The sequence below is a fragment of the Triturus cristatus genome, chromosome 6 (assembly GCF_964204655.1).
Source record: "Triturus cristatus chromosome 6, aTriCri1.1, whole genome shotgun sequence".
Taxonomy (NCBI): Eukaryota; Metazoa; Chordata; class Amphibia; order Caudata; family Salamandridae; genus Triturus; species Triturus cristatus.
The window spans coordinates 1,665,667,798-1,665,690,555 of NC_140589.1; the positions used below are offsets into that span (position 1 = coordinate 1,665,667,798).

Below are 22,758 nucleotides of genomic sequence, written 5' to 3' on the forward strand. Positions count from 1 at the left end.
ACCTATGGTATGGATTGAACTAAAAATGTGTGTATAACAGTTACCTAAAGGGGTTTTCAAGTCAGACTTCATTCATTAGTCTGTTGTTGCGTCATTCACAATTTTGTTCCACCCACTCCAGCATGCATCATGGGGCAACGAGACAACACACATCAGCTATTGGCTGACTTCTCTGTGAGTTACAGCATCCTGCCCTTTCACAAGGCACATTCACACACAAAGTAGTTCCTTTCAGTGGCAGGGACTACTTATGGTAATGTGCGCTTTTTTGAGACCCCCCCAAAAATATTTTTGCCTTTAGCTAACGTTTTCTTTTGGAATGAGGAGGTCCCGGCAGCTTCCCCAACAATAAACCATACCAGTTGAATATAAGAATAGCCAAAGCCAATACACTGGCAGCCAATACCAGACCTATTGCCTTAGCCAGTGCTTGTTTTTAAAATGTTGCAGGATGGGAGAGGGGCAACCTAGACTTGGCTACTCACAGTGTACTTTGGTGCCCCTCACCTCCATGCATTAGAGTTAAAAGGGGGCTCCTGCAGACAATCCGAGAGAGATACCAGCCCTTTGTGTAAACATGGACACTGGTAAGCTAAGGCTGTTCAGTGTTTAAGTCTTGAGGTATCAAGCTTATCGCCATTAATTCTATTTCGTACAGAGTATGTCATTACACTTGACACATTACCCCAGCAGTGTAATCATTTTTTTAAATCAGTAGCACCTGAATGTAACAGATCCCACTTACAAGCTCACTGAAAGTCACCGAAGTTTAATTATTTCTTGGAAGCTGTACATTTGTTTTGATTGCCCTTTTCACAGCTCCATTACAAATGAAAGCCGAACACGAAAAAGGATTTTTTTTAAAGTTGAGATTTGCACTGTGACATTTCTTTCATCTCCTTTTTAGGTCTCGCTTGACCCAGCGCATGCGCTGGTCTGGCGAGACTTTTTGAGAGGGCTCCAAAAAGTGCTACCAGGCCAGCCTAGAGCTACAGTGCATGTGCGCGGGCGCCGTGCATGACCGCGATTACTTTCACTTTCGCTTTGATGTTTGATCGCGGCCGCTTGTTATCTTATGTAATGTAAGCCATGCCCTTGGTTATATTAGCCACGTCCCTTTGAAATAACCCCCAGTTTGTTCTTCCCACTTATGGCCCTGGCATACTTGTTTATTTGACATGTATTCCCGGTATTGGAGCGTTTTTAGCTCCATTGTCACTGAAGGGAAATCGTTGTGTGTGCAAAACTGTTTATTACCAGTTTCCCTTTTTAACAAGAATTTTGCGCCAAGTATCAGAGCGCTTTACCCGAGCAGGACGTGCGTTACATAATGCCACCTTTATTTATTAAAATATATATGGGGGAGGGCAGTAAGCCATTTGCCCCTAATCACAGGGTGTTGACCGTTATCTCTGAAAGTTAACCCAGCTCCCTTGATCCGATAGTGGAGGTCGACCGCCTATTCCTTAGGCGACCTCCTGTTCCTGCATCTTTATTCCCCTTCCTTCCTGCATCTTCCAGTCCGACTATCACCTGCCTAATCTCCCCCTCCCGGCATGCTAGTGTCGTTGTTTGACAATATGAATTCACGCTATTGGGGCGTTTTCAGCCCCATCGTCACAGAAGGGAAAACGTCGTGTGTGCAACCCCGTTATTACTTGTTTCCCTTTTAACCTGAATTTTTGCAACAGGTATCAGAGCGCTTTAAATTGGGCACGAATTGCGTTACATAAAGCCTCATGTATTTATTTTAATATTTATATAGGGGGAGATTAAGCGACTTGCCCAGAATCACAGGGTGTTGCCTGTTATCTCTGAAGCTTAACCCAGTACCCTGGATCCCCTAGTTGAGATCATCCCGTCCCGCGCTGAACATTAAAACGAAATTACACCATTTACAAGAAAAGACAGTTCCTGCTTGTTTATAACTTCGGCTCCGAGAGCTGTGGTGAAGACTCTCCAGAGTCTTATTAAGCCCCCCGCCTCTTCCTGTTAATCTGTTAGTGCAAGAGTTTCTTCTCTCCCACTCCTTGTTCTTGTCCCCCCTCCCCTCCGACCCCTCTGCCCCCGTGGGCCTCTCCTTCCAAGCATGTAGCTCTGCCTCTGTCGTCTGTCCATCAAAGTGTGCTCTACTGCCTGAGCTTTAACTATTAAGTGTAACTGAAGCCTGCACTACGCTTGCGTTTTTATTCTTAAATGTAAGCGAAGCTTGCAGTACTGCATCGCTTCATCTGAGCACCCAACGTCGACCATAATTACAGGCACGGGGAACAATGTGCCATAACCGGCCCACTCCATTGTTATCTGTAAAACTTCATCCAGCGCTGCCTGGTTCCCCCGCCTTACCCTTGGAATTATTTAAGGATGTCAGTCACTCCACTACAGTCCTCCGCTCTACCAACTGCTGAGCTAGCGAAAGCTCGTATAAACAGGCATTGGCATAGCCAATAGGTCTCACTTTTGGGACCTTATAAGTATTTAGTTATGCAGCACAATATCCTTGGTGCAACAACAACTGTTGCATGGCAAAACCCTTATAATGTCCCAAAGGCGAGATCTATTGGCTATGCCAATGCTTGTTTGATTTGTATATTGTAGGCAACTGGACTTGGTGGCAGTACACCCCATATTTTGCCTGGTATCTGATGCAACTTTGACTGAAAGCATACTAAGTTCCTGCTAACCAGGTCCTCAGAACCAGTTTTCTTTCCTTAAACTGTATAATTGTTCCACAATTGGCATGACTTTAGACTCCATGTAAGTCCCTGGTACCTAGGGCCTTGATCTTAAGAGGGCCCCTAAGGGCTGCAGCTCGAATTGTGCCACCCTAAGGGACCCCTTGCCAAGTCCATGCAAACTGTGATTGCAGCCTGCATGTCTTGGTGCAGAGAAAAGTGAAGAGGTGACATGGCACACATCCCTATGTACCATGCCTACACAACCGTGAATGTGGTATAGGTAAGTCACCTCTACAGCAGGTCTTACAGCCCTACGGCAGGTGCATTATACACAAGTGTGGGCATATCTGTGTGAGTGAATACGCCCCTGTGATATGTAGGTTCACCCTTAGATACCACAAGTGCCAAAGAAGCAGTCTCTCCGGACCTGACTGTCAAGGCAATAGTGCTTAGTGAAAGTATGCAATGAGGCCCAAGTGGCTGCCTGACAGATGTCTTGCAGGAGGACACAGCGTCCCAATGCTGTAGTAGCTGCTGTTGCCCTGGTAGAATGGGCACGTAGCCCAACCGGAGGTTCATTTTTAGCCAGAGAGTAACAGGCTTTAATGCACAAGACAACCCATCGGGAGATAGTTCGCTTGTGCACAGCCCGGCCTTTCTTGGCACTCACGTAACCAACAAATTGCTGGTCATCCACCCGGAGCTGTTGTGTGCGGTTGAGACAGAACGAAAGCGCACGTTTTGGGTCCAGACGGTGGAGCCTCTCCTCTTCTCTTGAAGGGTGCGGAGGCGGAAAGAAAGTAGGCAGAGTGACAGTTTGCCTGAGATGAAAGGCAGAGACTACTTTTGGTAGAAAGGAGTGACGTGGTTGAAGCACAACCTTGTCCGGATGAATCGCCAGGAAAGGAGGTTTACAGGAAAGAGCTTGGAGTTCACTCACCCGTCGAGCGGAGGTGATGGCCACCAGGAAGACAGTTTTCAAAGTTAATAACCGCAAAGGACAGTTATAAAGAGGCTCAAAGGGAGCGCACATCAAGTATGTGAGAACCAGGTTCAAGTCCCATTGAGCCATTGAGAATGGGAGGGAAAGGGTGAGTAATGCCTTTGAGAAATCTATTGACAACCGGGGACTTGACAAGAGAGGGCTAATCAGGCAGCCTAAGAAAGGCTGAGAGAGCAGAAAGTTAGCACTTGATAGTGCCCAGAGCAGAGCCCTGCTGGGCTAAGAGAGAAGGAACAACAGGACCTCAGAAAGAAGGGCAGCAAGAGGATCTATAGCTTTCGCTGTGCACCATGCCACACATTTTTTCCACCGACTGGCGTATACCATTTTAGTGGAGGGACGTCTGGCTGCCACAATCACATTACAGACTTCAGGAGGCAAGTCAAATGGAATCCGCTGTCGCCGCTCAATCTCCACGCAAGGAGGTGGAGGCTGGACAGGTTCAGGTGGAGGACCGTCCCCTGTTGCTGCGACACAAGATCTTCCCAAAGAGGCAGTCGGATCGGGGGATCCACGCTCATACTGAGTAGCTCGAGATACCAAACTCTTCGAGCCCAGTCCGGTGTGACAAGAATGACTTGGGCCTGGTCACGTCTGATCTTCTTCAGCACTCTGGGCAGAAGTGGTATAGGCGGAAAGGCGTACAATAGACCGCAACTCCACTCGCGACGAAAAGCGTATCCGAGCGAGTGCCGTCTTGGAAAATCCAACGCGCAGAACTGCTGACATTGCACGTTCTCTTCGGTGGCAAATAGATCTAACCAAGGTTCTCCCCAGTGCAGAAAGAAACCTTGTGCCACCTCTGAGTGAAGACGCCATTCGTGATCCAACATGCACCTGCGGCTGAGTTTGTCCGCCCTGGCGTCCAGGGTACCTGCCAGGTGTTGAAACAACAAGGAAATGCTGTGACGTTCCAGCCACGTCCAGAGACGTAGAGCCTCCTGACATAGGGTCCACGACCCCACCCTGCCCTGCTTGTTGCAGTACCACATGGCGGTGGTTTTGTCAGTGAACACTTGCACTACTCTCCCCTTGACAGAGGGAAGGACTGCTTTCAGGGCAAGTAGGATCGCCCTGAGCTCCAAAAGGTTAATATGGAGCTTGGACTCCACCGGAGACCAGAGGCCTCTGATGTCCGCCTCTCCCATGTGGCCGCCCCATCCCAGGAGGGAAGCGTCAGTCACTACTGTGTGCTCCGGTTGGGGAAGGGAGAGGGATCTGCCGCTGACCCAACGCTGGTCCATGAGCCACCACTGCAAGTCCTGTGCAGTGCCCTCTGAGATCTGGAAGTAGTCGGACAGGTTTCCCCGATGCTGCGTCCACTGAAACATCAGGTCCCACTGCAGAGCCCGCATATGCCATCTGGCATGATAGATCAGGACTCGCTGTTCGGGAGGATAAACCTGAAACTGTGCCGTATCCAGAACCGCTCCGATGAAGAGTGTAGGAAGGTGGATATCTGACTATGGTTACCCCCAACTTTTTGCCTAGTGTCTAGCTGGTTTTTCGACTTAGTTGGCCTGAGATCCTGCCATTCAGGGTCTCAGGCTGTCTGCTCTCTCTGTAAAATGGACTCCATGTACCCTAGGTACATAACCAATTGGTAAGGATCACCTTATTGGACCCTGTACAGTGTACCCTAGGTACCCAGGGCATAGGTGTACCCTAGGCCTCCCAGGGGCTGCAGCATGTATTATGCCACCCCTGGTCTGGCCTTCCAATCAGACACAACTGGCTGATCACAAAGCTGGGGCAAGGTCGTGTAATCACCCCTTGCTTAGGTGTAGTATTCCTATACCTACCTTATATATAGACACATGTGTACCTATCAGTCACTCCTATGGCAGGCCTTAACAATCCTGGAGGCAGAGTGCTTGGTAACATGTGAGATGGTGCTCTAGCATGAGCTGAGCCTGTCTGCAGCTTTCGGAACCATGTCCTTATAGCTGTTCTATGATATAGCCTACCATATACTCTTAAAGTGCCTTATAATCTTAAACGGTTATGGTAACTATGGTTTGGCTTTATCAAAACATGTCGTGTAAGGTGTCTAACACTAGGAAATAACACCCCCATGCCATTTCTGGACATGAGAATATTATTCCCCCCTTCTAGAGGGAAAGACATGTTAAAATCATACTTCAACTGTTAGCCTCTGACCAAAGCCTCAGCATCACAAAATGGATGCTGCTGCCACGACACAAGTCTGACCTCCTGCAGCTGGGAGTGATCCCAGCCAGGGAGGCCTGGACAATAGGTTTCCTGCTTGGGGAGGTGCTAGCACCTCCCCAGACAGCCTTTAGTGTATTGGGGCAGGGTGGGCTGAAAGGAATGAGACATGCCTGGGGCACACAAGGTGTTCCTTGCATAGTCCAGTTCAAACCGGCGCTGGGGCACTCCAGCCCCAGCTCTGGCGCGAAACTGGACAAAGGGAAGTGGGTGTAACCACCCCCTCCCAGGTCCCACCCATAAGGCGTGACCTAGCAGGTATCCCAGCCCCCCAGATTAGTATAAGAGTGGGAGTTGGGCCTCAAGACTTTAGATTATCCTGAACCTGCAAAACTGAACATAAACTCTGGACCTTCGACATTCGACGAAAGAAGAAGACTGAAGAATCTCCCTTGTAGCCAAGGAGTGGCTACCCTGTGCAAACAGGCACCATCAAGAGACTACCCTTTGCTTTGCGACCGTTCTACGAGGAACCGACTGCAGAGCCCGACCAGAGCCTTGACTTCCAGACTTCTCCGACCCTCATCCACATCTGCAGCAGAGCTGAGATCCGTGGAGGCGACGAGCGACGTGGGACCGGCTACCTGGGAAAAGTGGCTAGTAACTTACAGCGCAGCTTCTGAGGTACCCTCGAAGTTGTGCACCGGGGATTGAGAAGCCCCAACCCCAAGCACCATCTGCACCGAAGATCAGCCCCCCACACTCCACGAGTCCTGCGTGGGGCCCTTCAGCATTTTCCTGCTTGCCGCGTCTGTCCGGTTGCTTGCCCGCTGGCTAGTGGCCTTTGTGACGACGCTCCCTGAAATCTTCTGCGCTGGTTTGGCTCCTCCAGACTGGCTCCCGCTCCTCTGCAAAGAAGGAGCACCCCAGACCTTCCTGGTCTGCACCAGAAGCAAGTCCTTCGTTCTTCGTGGGTTCCGCTTGCCAAGGCTTGGTGAGTCCTAGTCCAACTTCGACGCCGCCGACAGCAAGAGCCTTCGTGGGACAGCTCGCCTCCTGGTCCTGGTCGCCCTCGACGCTTCCTGGTCCTCCTGGCTGCAGCGACAAGCTTCACCTTCACCTGCAACTCTTCACGACATCGCCTGGTTCCTTCCTGGTTCCACGTGGTCACTGGCTAGTGACCTTGACTCTGTCCCTTCTGCTTGCAGGTTTCTTCTCTTCTTGATCCCAGCCTTGGGATCCACCGGACACTCTCCCCTGACTGCCTGTCAGCATCTTTCTTCAGGCATCCATAGGAGTCGACGACGAAAACGACGCATCTTCACCCCTATGCACCCGCAGCCTGTGGGCTAGGTAACTTGGGTACTCCGGTGCTCATCAGGATAGTGACTATCCTAGTGTCTAGTTTAGCCTGTGGGCTAGGTAACTTGGGTACTCCGGTGCTCATCAGGATAGTGACTATCCTAGTGTCTAGTTTTCAAGTCTCAACTTCCTAGCTACTCCGGAAGTGTCCTAAATCTACCGTTTTCTAAACTGTACTATTGCTATTGACTTTTACGCATTACGCGTGAGTGTTTCCACTCTGCACACGAATCCCGTGGGCCTCCCACTTCCTAACTAACGCTAGTGTAGTGTAGCCCCAGCGATTCCCTAGGCCTAGGCCTATTCTATTTCCGTGACAGTGGTTCTTATACCACTTACTTAGTATATGGTTTGCGTGGCCCCTAGGGCCTAACTGTATTACTTACCTGTGTGACTTACTGTATGCATTAATAAGACTGTGTTGTACTTACCTCTAATCTCATAAAGAGTGCTGAGGGTTTGCTTAGAATAAATACACTTTATTTTATATATATATCTGTTGTGGTGTCCTTTCATTTGGTATTCAAGGGATTATATATGGTATCACAGCTGGCTTCACATGCCATTCAGAGTTTAGCCTAAGACTGCTCTTGTCCATGCTACCACTAGGATAGCTGGTCTATAAGGTTGACTTTACAACCAATCACCATAAGGGTATTTGGACTGATATAAGGTGTACACTATAACTAGTGACATCATACATCAGGCCAACTTCTCACATTGGTGGCAGCGGTGGGATCTGAGCTTGCTGTTGTAATACCATTGTAATCTTGAGATACTAAATTGAAAGATCACACAGATATTGTCTAGGTACATATAACATAGTTTATAATACTTAAGTCCTACTGGACTTAGTAGTTGTAGGTTGAAGGGAGTAACACACCCTGACTACAACTACTAGAGAGGTTTAGTAGAAACAACTAGTGTAGGTAGGTGCACACACCACACCCTCACTAGATCATGCCTCTGGGAGGAGATCAAGTAGATGCTCTCTCAGGAGGGGCAGGTCTGCAGAAGACCCCCTCTAGGTATGATACCTTAACATTCCAGGAGATGAGACATTTGTGTACCTCCAGAGGAATAAAACAGGGTTCCAACCCTACCCTTAGACAGCTAGTGGAGCTTCTGGAGGCCTATGATGCTGAAAGAGCTGCCAGGGATGGTGCCATAGCTGTAGATAAGGGTCTACCCACCACAGATGAGTCAGATGGGACTTCAGATGGGGAGGTAGACAGCCAGAGCCAAGTAAGGAGACTTAGCCAGGCTAACCTAAGTTTACATGGGAGTTTGCATGGGGTCCCCCCATACAGACCCCCAAGTAGGCTTTCACAGAGAAGCAGGAGGGACAGATCCCCTTCAAGGGAATCCATCCACTCCCATGTTTCTAGCATCTCTAATGCTTCCTCTCACAGGGGAATGACTTCACCTGAGAGAAAGGAGCATAAAGCCAGAATGAGGGAAGCTAATCTGAGGATTCAGAGGGAAGAACTTGCCCTTGCCAAAGAGAAGCTTGCTCTGGCTAGAGAACAAAAGTTAAGTGGGTTAGAACCCACTGGTGGCAGCAACATTCCTAGAGATAGGGATAGGTCTTATGACCATAGAAACCTAAGCAAGATAGTCCCCCCATATCAGAATGGGGATGACATCCACAAGTGGATGACTGCTTTGGAGAGGGCCTGCAAAGTACAGCAGGTTCCCCAGAGTCAGTGGGCAGCTATCTTGTGGCTCTCCTTTTCTGACAAAGGTAGAGACAAGCTCCTCACAGTCAGTGATGAGGATGCAAACAATTACAAAGTCCTGAAGAGTGCTCTGATAGATGGGTTTGGCTTAACCACTGAGCAATATAGGTTGTTGTTCAGAGACACCCAGAAGACACAGACACAGGACTGGTCTGATTTTGTGGATTGTGCCACTAAGGCTTTGGAAGGTTGGTTAAATGGCAGCAAGGTGCAGGACTATACAGGATTGTACAACTTGATTATGAGGGAGCAGATCCTTAATAATTGTCAGAACCAGCTTCTCCATCAACACCTGGTAGACTCAGATTTGACCTCTCCCCAAGAATTGGGAAAGAGGGCAGATAAATGGGTCAGGACCAGGATTAGGCCTAAAAATCAGGGTGGTGACCAAAAGAAAGATACCACCAAGCCTCAAGAGAAGGGTGGGGATAAAGCAAAAGAGAAATCTTCCTCAGGGCCCCAAAACTCCACACAGGGTGGTGGGTCCCAAGCTCACTCCTCTACCACAGTCAAAAAGCCTTACTGCCATGTGTGTAAAACACCTGGGCATTGGAAAACTGACAGCAGTTGTCCACAGGCTAAAAACAAAACTGTTCCTCCAACTACTCCTGTCACACCACCTATTACTGTCAGCAGTAATCCCCCAGGTGGTGGGAGTGCCCCCAAAAATTTGGTTGGGTTTTCTTGGGGAACACAGGGGGATCCTGGCTTAGCCAATTCCCCTGCAGCAGCTACTCTTGTCTGTGATGGTGGCATGGGGTTTGCCAACTTCACTGCCTGTCCCAACACTTTGGGTAGGTACAGACAGGAACCCTACATCAATGGTAGAAAAGCTGAGGCCTACAGAGACACTGGAGCTAGCATCACTATGGTGGCCCATAGGCTAGTTCCCTCTGAGCAGCTTTTGCCTGGTTTCTCATACCAGGTGACTAACATTGATGGCAAACAGAACAGTCATCCCATGGCAGAGGTATGTCTCAGCTGGGGAGGTGTCACTGGCCCTAAAAGGGTGGCAGTGTCTCCAACCTTGCCTGTGGACTGCTTACTGGGGAATGACTTAGAACTCTCAGCTTGGGCTGGGGTTGAACAAAACACCCATTCTAAAATGGTAGGCCTTTCAAAAAAGGGTAGTGGGGTTGTGCCAGCCACAACCCCTGTCCAAGTAGATTTCCTCCCTGAAAAGGTTGGAAGGGCAGTGGTAGCCACAGCCCAGGCACAGACAGACTTCCCTGTAGAAATTGGCAGAGCTGTGACAGTCACAGCTCAAACACAAACTGAGTGCCTTCCTGAAAAGGTTGGCAAGGCTGTAATGGTCTCAGCCCACACTCAGACTGATATAGGTGTAGTGAAGCCTGAAACTATGGATCACTCCACACAAACAGAGAGTAGTGGGGAGGAAGAAAAGTCTCCCTCTCCCCAGACATTAGGAAAAGGTCAGCCTCCTCAGGGATCTGACCTCACCCCTTGTGAAGGAACTGCCCCAGAGGTAGCCAGGCCTGGCCTGGCAGAGCCTCTGATGTCAGTGGCCCCTTCCAAGGTGGGACCCAGTCTGGTGCAGGTAGCCTGCCTCTCTCTACCCTGCCTCAGTCAGCCCAGGGCTGCAGAGGTCAGGGAGGCCAGTGGACCCCAAGAGGGCCCCTGTCCACAAGAACCCCCCCATCAAAAGAATGAGGATTGCCTGGTTAGTTGCCCTAGCCAGGTGATGGGTAAAAACATTCCTGAGGGATCCCCTTCACAGGTAGTTAGGGACCTCCCCCAGAGGGATTCTGTTGGGCACAGGCAAACATGGGACCTTAGGGCCCCAAACCTGACCTGTCCCTCCAGTAAGCCCACAAAAGGGACCCAGCCCCCAGCTTTAGGTAGCCAGAGGCTGACCCTGAGAGCACAGTGCAACTCAGTTAGAGAAAGAAAGGCATCCATGGTGGAGGATGATTGGAGGAAGCTGAGGCCTCACTTTGGGGACACTCACTTCAGTACTCCATCTCAACACCAGCCTTTTACTTTGCAAAGACACACCAAAGGTAGAGATTCCCTATGGTGGAGACCCTATGATATCTTTAGGATGAGGGATTGCTTAGTGGACCATGAGACAGGGGGTAACCATGCCAGTGCTGGTTCTTCCTTATATGGCCACTCAGGCAATAGAGGCTTACCTTGTCAAGGCCAGCCTTATCTCCTTTCGTTTGGGGGGGGGGTTGTGTAGGAAGGTGGATATCTGACTATGGTTACCCCCAACTTTTTGCCTAGTGTCTAGCTGGTTTTTCGACTTAGTTGGCCTGAGATCCTGCCATTCAGGGTCTCAGGCTGTCTGCTCTCTCTGTAAAATGGACTCCATGTACCCTAGGTACATAACCAATTGGTAAGGATCACCTTATTGGACCCTGTACAGTGTACCCTAGGTACCCAGGGCATAGGTGTACCCTAGGCCTCCCAGGGGCTGCAGCATGTATTATGCCACCCCTGGTCTGGCCTTCCAATCAGACACAACTGGCTGATCACTCAGCTGGGGCAAGGTCGTGTAATCACCCCTTGCTTAGGTGTAGTATTCCTATACCTACCTTATATATAGACACATGTGTACCTATCAGTCACTCCTATGGCAGGCCTTAACAATCCTGGAGGCAGAGTGCTTGGTAACATGTGAGATGGTGCTCTAGCATGAGCTGAGCCTGTCTGCAGCTTTCGGAACCATGTCCTTATAGCTGTTCTATGATATAGCCTACCATATACTCTTAAAGTGCCTTATAATCTTAAACGGTTATGGTAACTATGGTTTGGCTTTATCAAAACATGTCGTGTAAGGTGTCTAACACTAGGGAATAACACCCCCATGCCATTTCTGGACATGAGAATATTATTCCCCCCTTCTAGAGGGAAAGACATGTTAAAATCATACTTCAACTGTTAGCCTCTGACCAAAGCCTCAGCATCACAAAATGGATGCTGCTGCCACGACACAAGTCTGACCTCCTGCAGCTGGGAGTGATCCCAGCCAGGGAGGCCTGGACAATAGGTTTCCTGCTTGGGGAGGTGCTAGCACCTCCCCAGACAGCCTTTAGTGTATTGGGGCAGGGTGGGCTGAAAGGAATGAGACATGCCTGGGGCACACAAGGTGTTCCTTGCATAGTCCAGTTCAAACCGGCGCTGGGGCACTCCAGCCCCAGCTCTGGCGCGAAACTGGACAAAGGGAAGTGGGTGTAACCACCCCCTCCCAGGTCCCACCCATAAGGCGTGACCTAGCAGGTATCCCAGCCCCCCAGATTAGTATAAGAGTGGGAGTTGGGCCTCAAGACTTTAGATTATCCTGAACCTGCAAAACTGAACAGAAACTCTGGACCTTCGACATTCGACGAAAGAAGAAGACTGAAGAATCTCCCTTGTAGCCAAGGAGTGGCTACCCTGTGCAAACAGGCACCATCAAGAGACTACCCTTTGCTTTGCGACCGTTCTACGAGGAACCAACTGCAGAGCCCGACCAGAGCCTTGACTTCCAGACTTCTCCGACCCTCATCCACATCTGCAGCAGAGCTGAGATCCGTGGAGGCGACGAGCGACGTGGGACCGGCTACCTGGGAAAAGTGGCTAGTAACTTACAGCGCAGCTTCTGAGGTACCCTCGAAGTTGTGCACCGGGGATTGAGAAGCCCCAAGCACCATCTGCACCGAAGATCAGCCCCCCACACTCCACGAGTCCTGCGTGGGGCCCTTCAGCATTTTCCTGCTTGCCGCGTCTGTCCAGTTGCTTGCCCGCTGGCTAGTGGCCTTTGTGACGACGCTCCCTGAAATCTTCTGCGCTGGTTTGGCTCCTCCAGACTGGCTCCCGCTCCTCTGCAAAGAAGGAGCACCCCAGACCTTCCTGGTCTGCACCAGAAGCAAGTCCTTCGTTCTTCGTGGGTTCCGCTTGCCAAGGCTTGGTGAGTCCTAGTCCAACTTCGACGCCGCCGACAGCAAGAGCCTTCGTGGGACAGCTCGCCTCCTGGTCGCCCTCAACGCTTCCTGGTCCTCCTGGCTGCAGCGACAAGCTTCACCTTCACCTGCAACTCTTCACGACATCGCCTGGTTCCTTCCTGGTTCCACGTGGTCACTGGCTAGTGACCTTGACTCTGTCCCTTCTGCTTGCAGGTTTCTTCTCTTCTTGATCCCAGCCTTGGGATCCACCGGACACTCTCCCCTGACTGCCTGTCAGCATCTTTCTTCAGGCATCCATAGGAGTCGACGACGAAAACGACGCATCTTCACCCCTATGCACCCGCAGCCTGTGGGCTAGGTAACTTGGGTACTCCGGTGCTCATCAGGATAGTGACTATCCTAGTGTCTAGTTTAGCCTGTGGGCTAGGTAACTTGGGTACTCCGGTGCTCATCAGGATAGTGACTATCCTAGTGTCTAGTTTTCAAGTCTCAACTTCCTAGCTACTCCGGAAGTGTCCTAAATCTACCGTTTTCTAAACTGTACTATTGCTATTGACTTTTACGCATTACACGTGAGTGTTTCCACTCTGCACACGAATCCCGTGGGCCTCCCAGTTCCTAACTAACGCTAGTGTAGTGTAGCCCCAGCGATTCCCTAGGCCTAGGCCTATTCTATTTCCGTGACAGTGGTTCTTATACCACTTACTTAGTACATGGTTTGCGTGGCCCCTAGGGCCTAACTGTATTACTTACCTGTGTGACTTACTGTATGCATTAATAAGACTGTGTTGTACTTACCTCTAATCTCATAAAGAGTGCTGAGGGTTTGCTTAGAATAAATACACTTTATTTTATATATATATCTGTTGTGGTGTCCTTTCATTTGGTATTCAAGGGATTATATATGGTATCACAGCTGGCTTCACATGCCATTCAGAGTTTAGCCTAAGACTGCTCTTGTCCATGCTACCACTAGGATAGCTGGTCTATAAGGTTGACTTTACAACCAATCACCATAAGGGTATTTGGACTGATATAAGGTGTACACTATAACTAGTGACATCATACATCAGGCCAACTTCTCACAAAGAGGAGCTTCTGAGAGGGAATCAGGTGCGACTTCAGCACGTTGATGGAAAACCCCAGCAAATGCAGGAGGTCGGCCGTAGTCTGGAGGTGGGAGACGACTGCCTGGGGCGAGCCCGCCTTCATCAGCCAGTCGTCAAGATGGGGAAAGACTGAAACCCCTGATCTGCGCAGATGAGCTGCGACCACCGCCATCACCTTCGTGAACACCCGAGGAGCGCTGGTAAGGCCGAAAGGGAGCACGGTGAACTGAAAGTGCTCGTGGCCCACCGTGAACTGTAGGTAACGTCGGTGGGCTGGCAGGACGGGGATATCAAAATAAGCATCCTGCAAGTCCAACGTTACCAGCCAGTCTTGCGGGTCTAGGGCAGACAAGACCTGAGCATGCGTGAGCATCTTGAACTTCTCCTTCCGGAGGAAGCGATTCACGTTCTGGAGGTCTAAGATAGGGCGCAGACCTTTGTCCTTCTTTGGAACCAAGAAGTAGTGGGAGTAACAACTACAGACTACTTCTGGTGTTGGAACGCGCTCGATGGCCCCCTTGGCCAAGAGGGCCGCAACTTCCTGCTGCAGAAGGGCCAAGTGATCCCCCGACATGCGGTGGTACTGAGGAGGCATGGCTGGAGGGGTAGACTCGAAGGGGAGGGAGTAGCCCCTTCGGACTATCTGCAGAACCCACCTGTCCAAAGTGATGGTTCGCTAGTGGGGGAGGTGATGGCGAATCCTCCCGCCCACAGGCGTCTGGTGGGCCTGAAACACCGGACTAGGAAGGTTTTGAGGTGGTGGTGGCAGGGGCGGTGGTGGATTGACCCGCCCACTGGCCTCGGGACCCACCACGGCAGGCTCCACGACCACGGCTGCGCTGAGACTGCGGCTGCGCTTGCCGGCGGTTCTGAAAGGAATGCGCTTAGACGCCTTGACCCTGACCTCGAAAGGAGCAAAAAGCAGACCCAGAGGGGGTGCGCGTGGTGGCGAGACCCAAGGACTGGGCCATAGCCCGAGAGTTCTTAAAGCGTTCCAGGGTGCTATCCGCCTTGTCACCAAAGAGGCGTGTGCCATCAAAGGGCATGTCCAACAAAGTGTTCTGGACATCCCCGGAGAAGCCAGTAGGTCTGAGCCAAGCGTAATGGCGTAGCGCCACCGTCGTGGAAAGAGCCCTGCCGAGGGAATCGGCCTTGTCAAGTCCACAACGGATAGTGAATTTAGCAACATCTCTCCCTTCGGTAATGGCCTGTGAGAGCACCGCCCGAGCTTCCACAGGCACCACCTGTGCCACGGTGTCCCACACAGAATGTGAATAGCAGCGTAACAGGCACGCAGTACTCACCGCCCGCAACCCGGAACAGCAGAAGTGAAAGGAATATGCTACTTACCAGTATGCATCTGTTCTTGGCATGTAGAGCTGCAGATCTACACACTTGTGCATAGATCGCCATCTGGTGTTGGGCCCGGATGTTTGCAGTTTGTTTTTCCTCTTGGAAAGTCTTTGGAAGTCACGAGTTCGGTGACTCCTCCCTTGGATGGTATTGCGCATGGGCTTCGGCTCCATCCTCAGATTGTTTTTCGCCAGCAGGGAAAGATGGAGCGTAGTAATAACAGTGAAGATGCCCATGTGTGTGTTATCTAAATAAGATAAGCTGGAACAGATACAGGTAGCCGGGGAGGCGGGTGAGCGTGTGTAGATCTGCAGCTCTACATGCCAAGAACAGATGCATACTGGTAAGTAGCATATTTTTTCGAGGCATATGAGCTGCAGATCTCACACTTGTGCATAGATTATATAGCAGTACCCACCGTTAGCGGCGACCACCCGTATCTGTTGCAGTGGTTTGAAATAATGTTTTGAGTACAGCCTGGCCCACACTAGCTTGTTGCTTAGTTTGCACATCTACACAATAGTGTTTGGTGAAAGTGTGCGGTGTTGACCATGTAGCTGCTTTGCAAATGTCATCTAATGGGATGTTACCTAGAAAAGCCATTGAAGCCCCTATTTTACATGTAGAATGGGCTTTAGGGGGAACGGATAGTGTTAGTTTTGCTTAATTGTAGCAAATTTGAATACACTTGACAATCCACCTAGCTATCCCCGACTTGGAGATGGGGTTGCCCTTGTGTGGTGGAGAGAAAGAGACAAACAGTTGTTTGGTCTTACTGAAAGGTTGTGTTCTCTCGATGTAGTACAATAAGGCTCGTTTGACATCTAGTGTGTGAAGAGCTCTTTCTGCAACAGGTTGTGGTTGGGAGAAGAATACTGGTAGTTCTATCGATTGGTTTAGGTGAAAAGGAGAAATGACTTTGGGGAGGAATTTTGGGTTGGTACGGAGAACCACCTTATTATGGTGCATTTGTAGAAAAGGTTCTTGAATAGTAAATGCTTGTATCTCACTGACCCTTCTGAGGGAAGTGATGGCTACAAGAAAAGCGTTTTTCCATGTTAAGAATTGAAGTTCACATTTGTGAAGGGGTTCAAAAGGAGGTCCCATTAGTCTGGTGAGAACGATATTTAGGTTCCACACAGGTGAGGGTGGCACTATGGGGGTAATTATTCTTTTAAGGCCTTCCATGAAGGCTTTAATGGCAGGTACTCTAAAGAGTGAGAGATGTTGCCTGTTTTGTAGGTAAGCTGCTATGGCTGCTAGGTGTAGTCGAATGGACGTATAGGCTAGATTGCACCTTTGTAGGTGGAGTAAGTAACCTAGGATGTGTTGAATGGACACATCTAGTGGATTGATGGTGTTGTTATGACAATAGATAACAAAATGTTTCCACTTGGCGGCGTAGCACGCTCTAGTGGTAGGGCGCCTAGCTTCTTTGATGACGTTCATACAGTCAGGGGGAAGATTTAGGTACCTGAATTCTAGGATTTCAGGAGCCAGATCGCAAGGTTGATCTGAGCTGGGTCCGGGTGTCTGATCTCTCCATGGTTCTGGGTTAAGAGGTGTGGAGAGAGGCGTAATTTTTGATGCGGTTCTACCAATAGTTCCAGCAGTGTGGTGTACCATGGTTGTCTGGCCCAAGTTGGCACTACTATTATTAGTATGAGGGAGTGCTGTTGTAGTTTGCGCACTACTAGTGGAATGAGTGGGAGAGGCGGAAAAGCGTACGCAAATTTGCCTGACCAGTTCATCCATATCGCATTGCCTTTGGACAATGGGTGTGGTTATCTGGCGGCGAAGCTTGGGCATTTTTTGTTTTCGTGGGTGGCGAAGAGGTCTATCTGTGGATGGCCCCACATTTGAAAGTATGGGTGAAGAACTTGCGGGGTGAAGTTCCCACTCGTGGAGTTGTTGTGTTTGTCTGCTGAGTAGATCTGCTATAGTGTTTTGTAGTCCTGGGACATGTTGGGCTAGGAGAAAGATTTTGAGGGGTATGGCCCATCTCCATATGCTCTGTGCTAATTGAGAGAGCTGTGGAGAGTGTGTGCCGCCTTGTTTTTGAATATAATACATGGCTGTCATGTTGTCTGTGCGGATTAGGACTGCTTTGCCCAAAATGTGTCTGAAAGGATTTCAGGGCTAGGAAGATCGCTAGTAACTCCAGATGGTTGATATGGAGTAGCTTCTGTTGAGGTATCCATTTGCCTTGCATGGTGAGATGTAATAGATGAGCTCCCCAGCCGGAGAGCGAGGTGTCTGTTGTTAGTACTATCTGTGGAACCGGGTCCAGGAACGGTCGACCTTTGGAAAGTTTTGTGGTGGTCCACCACTGCAGAGAGCGATGGGTACGACCGTCTACGAACACCAGATCTGTTAATTGACCCTGGGCCTGGTTCCATTGGTGCGCTAAGCACTCTTGGAGAGGACGCATCTGGAGTATTGCGTGAGGTACTATGAAGATGCAAGAGGCCATCATCCCTATTAGTTGCATGAACACCCGAGCTGGAAGGGAGTGTTGTGCTATGAATTTTGCGCGTAGAGCCTGAATCCTTGCAATCCTGGCAGGGTTGGGGTAGGCGAGCGCTTTTGAGGTGTCTATAGTGGCACTTAGATATTGTTTTATGTGGGATGGTTGGAGATGGGACTTTTCGTGGTTTACCGTGAAGCCCAGCTGATGAAGTAGCTGGATGGTGGTGTGTGTGTGTGTGTTGTACACACTGACTGTATGAACTGGCTTTTATCAACCAGTCGTCTAGGTATGGGAAGACATGAATGTTTTGTCTTCGCAGATGTGCTGCCACCACTGCTAGGCACTTGGTGAATACTCGTGGTGCGGTTGTGACTCCGAACGGGAGCACTTTGAATTGGTAGTGTTGGCCGTCCACTACAAATCTGAGGTACTGCCTGTGGGCCTTGTGCACTGGAATGTGGAAGTAAGCGTCTTTTAGGTCCAAAGTGATGAGGAAGTCGTTTTGGGAAAGTAGCGGAAGTACCTGCTGAAGCGTCACCATATGAAAGTGGTCTGAGTGTATGTATGTGTTTAGGGGCCGAAGGTCTAGGATGGGCCGTAGAGTCTCGTCCCTTTTTGGTATGAGAAAATAAGGGGAGTAGACCCCTATATTTTGTTGGTTGGTTGGAACTGTTCTAATGCCTCTTTGTCTAGGAGGGAAATTACCTCCTGCTTGAGTAGCCGCAGATGTTCTGGTGACATCAGGCGTCGTCTGGGTGGAATGTTTGGGGGGTAGATGTTAGTTCTAGGCAGTAGCCTGACCGAATTATTTGTGTTACCCATTTGTCTAAGGTGATGGTAGTCCAGACCGGAAGGAAATGTTGGAGTCTGCCCCCGACCGGAGTGTGATGGTCTGGGGGAAGTGGAGGGGATTTGTATGCAGTGGAAGCGGTGTCTGAGGAGTAGCCTCTGGATGTGCTCCGAAAGGAAGAGTGGCGAAAGGAGCGTCTGGGAGGGTGAGATTGTAAGGCTCCCATGGATTTTGCCGTGTCAGTGTCCTTTTTCATTTTCTCTAGGGCGTCATCCACTTTGGGGCCAAACAGATGTTCCTGGTCAAAGGGATGGTTGAGAATGGAGGCTTGTACCTCCGGTTTAAAACCTGATATCCTTAGCCAGGCATGGCGACGGAGGAGGACACTAGTATTGATAGCCCTAGAGGCTGTGTCTGCTGCGTCTACGGCACAACGTATGGAGGTATTAGTAATTGTTTTGCCCTCCTGAATTAGCTCATTGGCCCTAGCTTTGTATTTATCAGGTAGATGGTGCATTATGGCTCCTAGCTCGTCAAAATGGGCCCTGTCATACCTCGCTAGTAGTGCTTGTGTATTGGCGATATGCCATATATTGGCCGCTTGAGATGCAGTACGTTTGCCTGATGCATCCAAGAGTTTAGACTCTTTGTCAGGTGGTGGTGCGTCACCTGACGCCTGGGAGTTGGCCCTTTTCCGTGCTGTGGATACCACCAAGGAATCTAGTGGAGCTAGCCCTCTGATGTAGGAGGGTCTGTTGGGGCGGCTTTATATTTTTTCTCAATGCGCGGGTTAATAACCCTGGCCCTGACTGGGTCCTTAAAGACCTCTGGCGCATGTTTTATAACACCGTTTAGCATAGGCAATATGGAGGTGGTCCTATGTGTGGTGTCAAATGTATCTAGGAGGAAATCCTCCTCCACTGGGTCGGTATGTAAATCTACCCCGTGGTAGTGTGCCGCCCTTTGCAATAAATGATTGAACCCCAAGGAGTATTCTGGTGGAGAAGGTCTGGAAGGGTAAAGATCGTCTTGTGGGACGTTAGGGATATTATAATCGTCCCATGGGTCTGGGGATCCTGTGGGAGTGGGGTCCCCTGTAGGTATATCTTGGGGTACATCCCCTATGTCGTCGTATGGATCCCCTTGATCATCATCATCCGGGAATGGAGTGGGGGAATGATGAGGTGGGGGTGGAGGAGGTGGAGGAGGGGAAGGTGGAGGAGGTGGTGGGGAAGGTAGTCTGAAAGGGGAGGTAGCAGAGTCCTTCTTTTTTGGAGGTGGAGGCGGAGCAGGTTTGTCTAACTGTCTCTTTCTGATAGTGAGCATTAAATATCCAGTTTTGGGATCCTTAGTTAATGTTTTTAGTAAGGGATCCGGTGTAAAAAGTTCTGGAGAGGTTGGTTGGTCCGTCGGCGTCGGGCCGTTGATTTTTTAGGCTTGTCGGTGCTGGTTCGTTGTTTGGAACCATGCTTAGGAAGCTCCGGTTGTTTAGTAGGCTCCGAGATGGATTTCGGCTTTGAAATGTCGGTGCCGGTGGTCTTGTGGGTTTTTGTCGGTACCGAGGATGGGGTCGGTGCCGAGGAGCTGAGTCTCGACCCCGGTGTGGGGCTCGGTGTCGAGATGGAGGCCGGTTTCTTTTTCGGTGCCGAAGGGTGTTTATCGGCTCCGACAGTGGGCTGGCTCGAGCCCGAGCCGCCTGAAGGCTTAATTGGCTTCTTTACCGGCCCCGAAGGTGTGGTGTGGGAAGCAGTGTCTTTGGTCTTGCTGAGGCCCGAAGGCGTGACCGAAGCCTTTTTCAGTGCTGGCAAGGGTGTGGGGGGGGGGGGGGGGGGGGAGGGGGGTAGAGTAGTACTCACGACCCTCTGTGCCGGAGTGATGTCCTCCACATCTGAATCGTTGGCTTCGGAGGCGCTGACGAGTCCCTCGTCGGTGTGGTGTTGTTCTGGAGCATTGACGCCTTCCCCGAAGATGTCGTCCGGGATCGCCGTTGAAGAGTGTGCCATGGTTCTTCTGGCTCTTCGGTCCCTAATCGTTTTCTTGGACCGGAAGGATTTACACGCCGGACAGTCTCGAGCCTCGTGTTCAGGGGAGAGGCAGAGGTTGCACACCTCGTAGTGATCGGTGTGGGGGAATTTTGACCCACATCGAGGACACTTTTTAAACAGAGTCCTTTCCATTAGCCAGGACCGGAGCTTGGGTAGGCCCGAAGGCCGCCGTCGACGACGACGACGACTGGAACGGAAGGTCTTGCCGATGAGAGGCGCGTCGAGTGGGGAGATCACGATCGAAAACAATACCGCGAATTGGGGTGAGGATTGCGCGTCGATCGTTAAACTGGAAGCTGTTCGGAACCGGAGCGCGAAGATTACATCCGAGCCCAATGGCGGAAAAAAACAATCTGAGGATGGAGCCGAAGCCCATGCGCAATACGATCCAAGTGAGGAGTCACCGAACTCGTGACTTCCAAAGACTTTCCAAGAGGAAAAACAAACTGAAAACATCCGGGTCCAACACCAGATGGCGACCTATGCACAAGTGTGTAATCTGCAGCTCATATGCCTCGAACATCTTTTTCCTAAACTGCTCCAGTTTCTTAGATTCCTTGTCCAGAGGAGCAGAAGGGAATGCGCTCGGCGAGGCAGAAGCCTGGACAACCAGACTCTGAGGCGTCGGGTGTTGTGTGAGAAATCTAGGGTCGCCTGGCGCCGGGCGATGGCAGCGTGTTACACCCTTATCTACCGGAACCCCTGTGTTAGGTTTGTTCCAAGTGCTCAACAGGATGTCGGTAAGTGCGTCGTTGAAGGGCAACAGCGGCTCCGTGGAAGAGGACGCTGGCTGCAGCACCTCGGTCAGGAGATTAATTTTGATAAGCACAGAATGGAGCTCGAGGTTAAGAGCCTCAGCCGCCCTATGCAACACCAGAGAAAAAGTCCCAACCTCCTCCGTAGCCACGGAACAAGGGGAATGTGGTACCAGGGTGTGGAGAGAAATCCAGATCGCATGGACTTTGCATATCACCCTCCCACTCTGGCTCATCCTCGCAGTGAGCTGCGAGAGGGTCCTCAGACCCCTCCCAGTAATCCCCTTCGTCCACCGACCATTGAAGAGGCCGGTAAGGATGAGGTGCCCGGGGAAATGGGATAAACTCCCCACCTGGAATGGGAATCGGGGGGTAATAGACCAATCCAGGTTCGACTCAGTATCCGCCGGAGGCGGTGCCGAGGCCGGAGCAGGCGGTGCCGCAGGGTATCGTGCCGACGTAGCCGGGGCCAAAGGCCGCAGCATGGGGGCAGAACGCCCCCGCGGGTCCACGGGGCTCGAAAGCGCTCCGGAAGGATCCGACGTGGAAAACATTCTGCGCATGGCCAACAGGAATACCTGTATTTCTTCCTGCGTCGCGTACGGACCCGGGAAAGGTGGGTAGGCCGCAGACAACCACGGAGGCTCCACCGGAGCCGCGGTGGAGTGACCAACCTCCCCCTCCACCGCGTCCTGCGACCGGTGAGGGATAGTCCAAGTAAGCCATCGCTTCTTCGACTTTTTATGGCGCCTAGACTTACCTGTCCCCGAGTCCGACGAGCGACCGGTCCCTCGACCTCCCACGGGAGCGGGACCTCGATGGGCGCGGAACCGATTGCCGGGCCTCCAACATCTTTCAGGAATGCTCCCGCAAAGCTTTCGGCGCCATGGCTTGACAATCTGGGCACGCCTTGGGGTCATGGGCATGCCCCAAGCAGAAGAGACACACGTCGTGCGGGTCCGCCACTGACATGTTCCGACGGCAGGCCCTACAGGACTTAAACCCGGGCATCCCTACTGCACCAGGAGTCGAGTACTCGACAAAACAAGAGAAACAAGTTCTCAAAAACCAAGTTAAAGTAATAACTAGGAGTACCGCTCTCTCTTGGATCGGCGCTTGCTATCGCGGAAAAAGAAAGAACTGACGTCAGCGCGTGTGGGTGCGTCTAAGTAGCTCCGATGACGTCATCTCGGCGGCTACGACACCAGCGACGTACGCGGAGCCGCACGACGACGCCTACCGACGCGCAGAGGTACTGCTGACGAAAACTTTCCGGATCCAATCTGATGCCTGGGGATATTCTAAGATAAGGAATCTATCACTAACGTGTCTCTTTCAGATGCCACAAAAATATTTAGACAACACAATAAAGCATTT

The 22,758-nt window shown here is 50.8% G+C and overlaps 1 protein-coding gene across 3 annotated transcripts in view; it reads right to left on the minus strand.

The window, feature by feature from the left end:
* Positions 1 to 22,758, minus strand: part of UBR2 (ubiquitin protein ligase E3 component n-recognin 2) — a 1,393,714-nt gene that overhangs the window by 75,301 nt on the left and 1,295,655 nt on the right. The window lies entirely within an intron of this gene.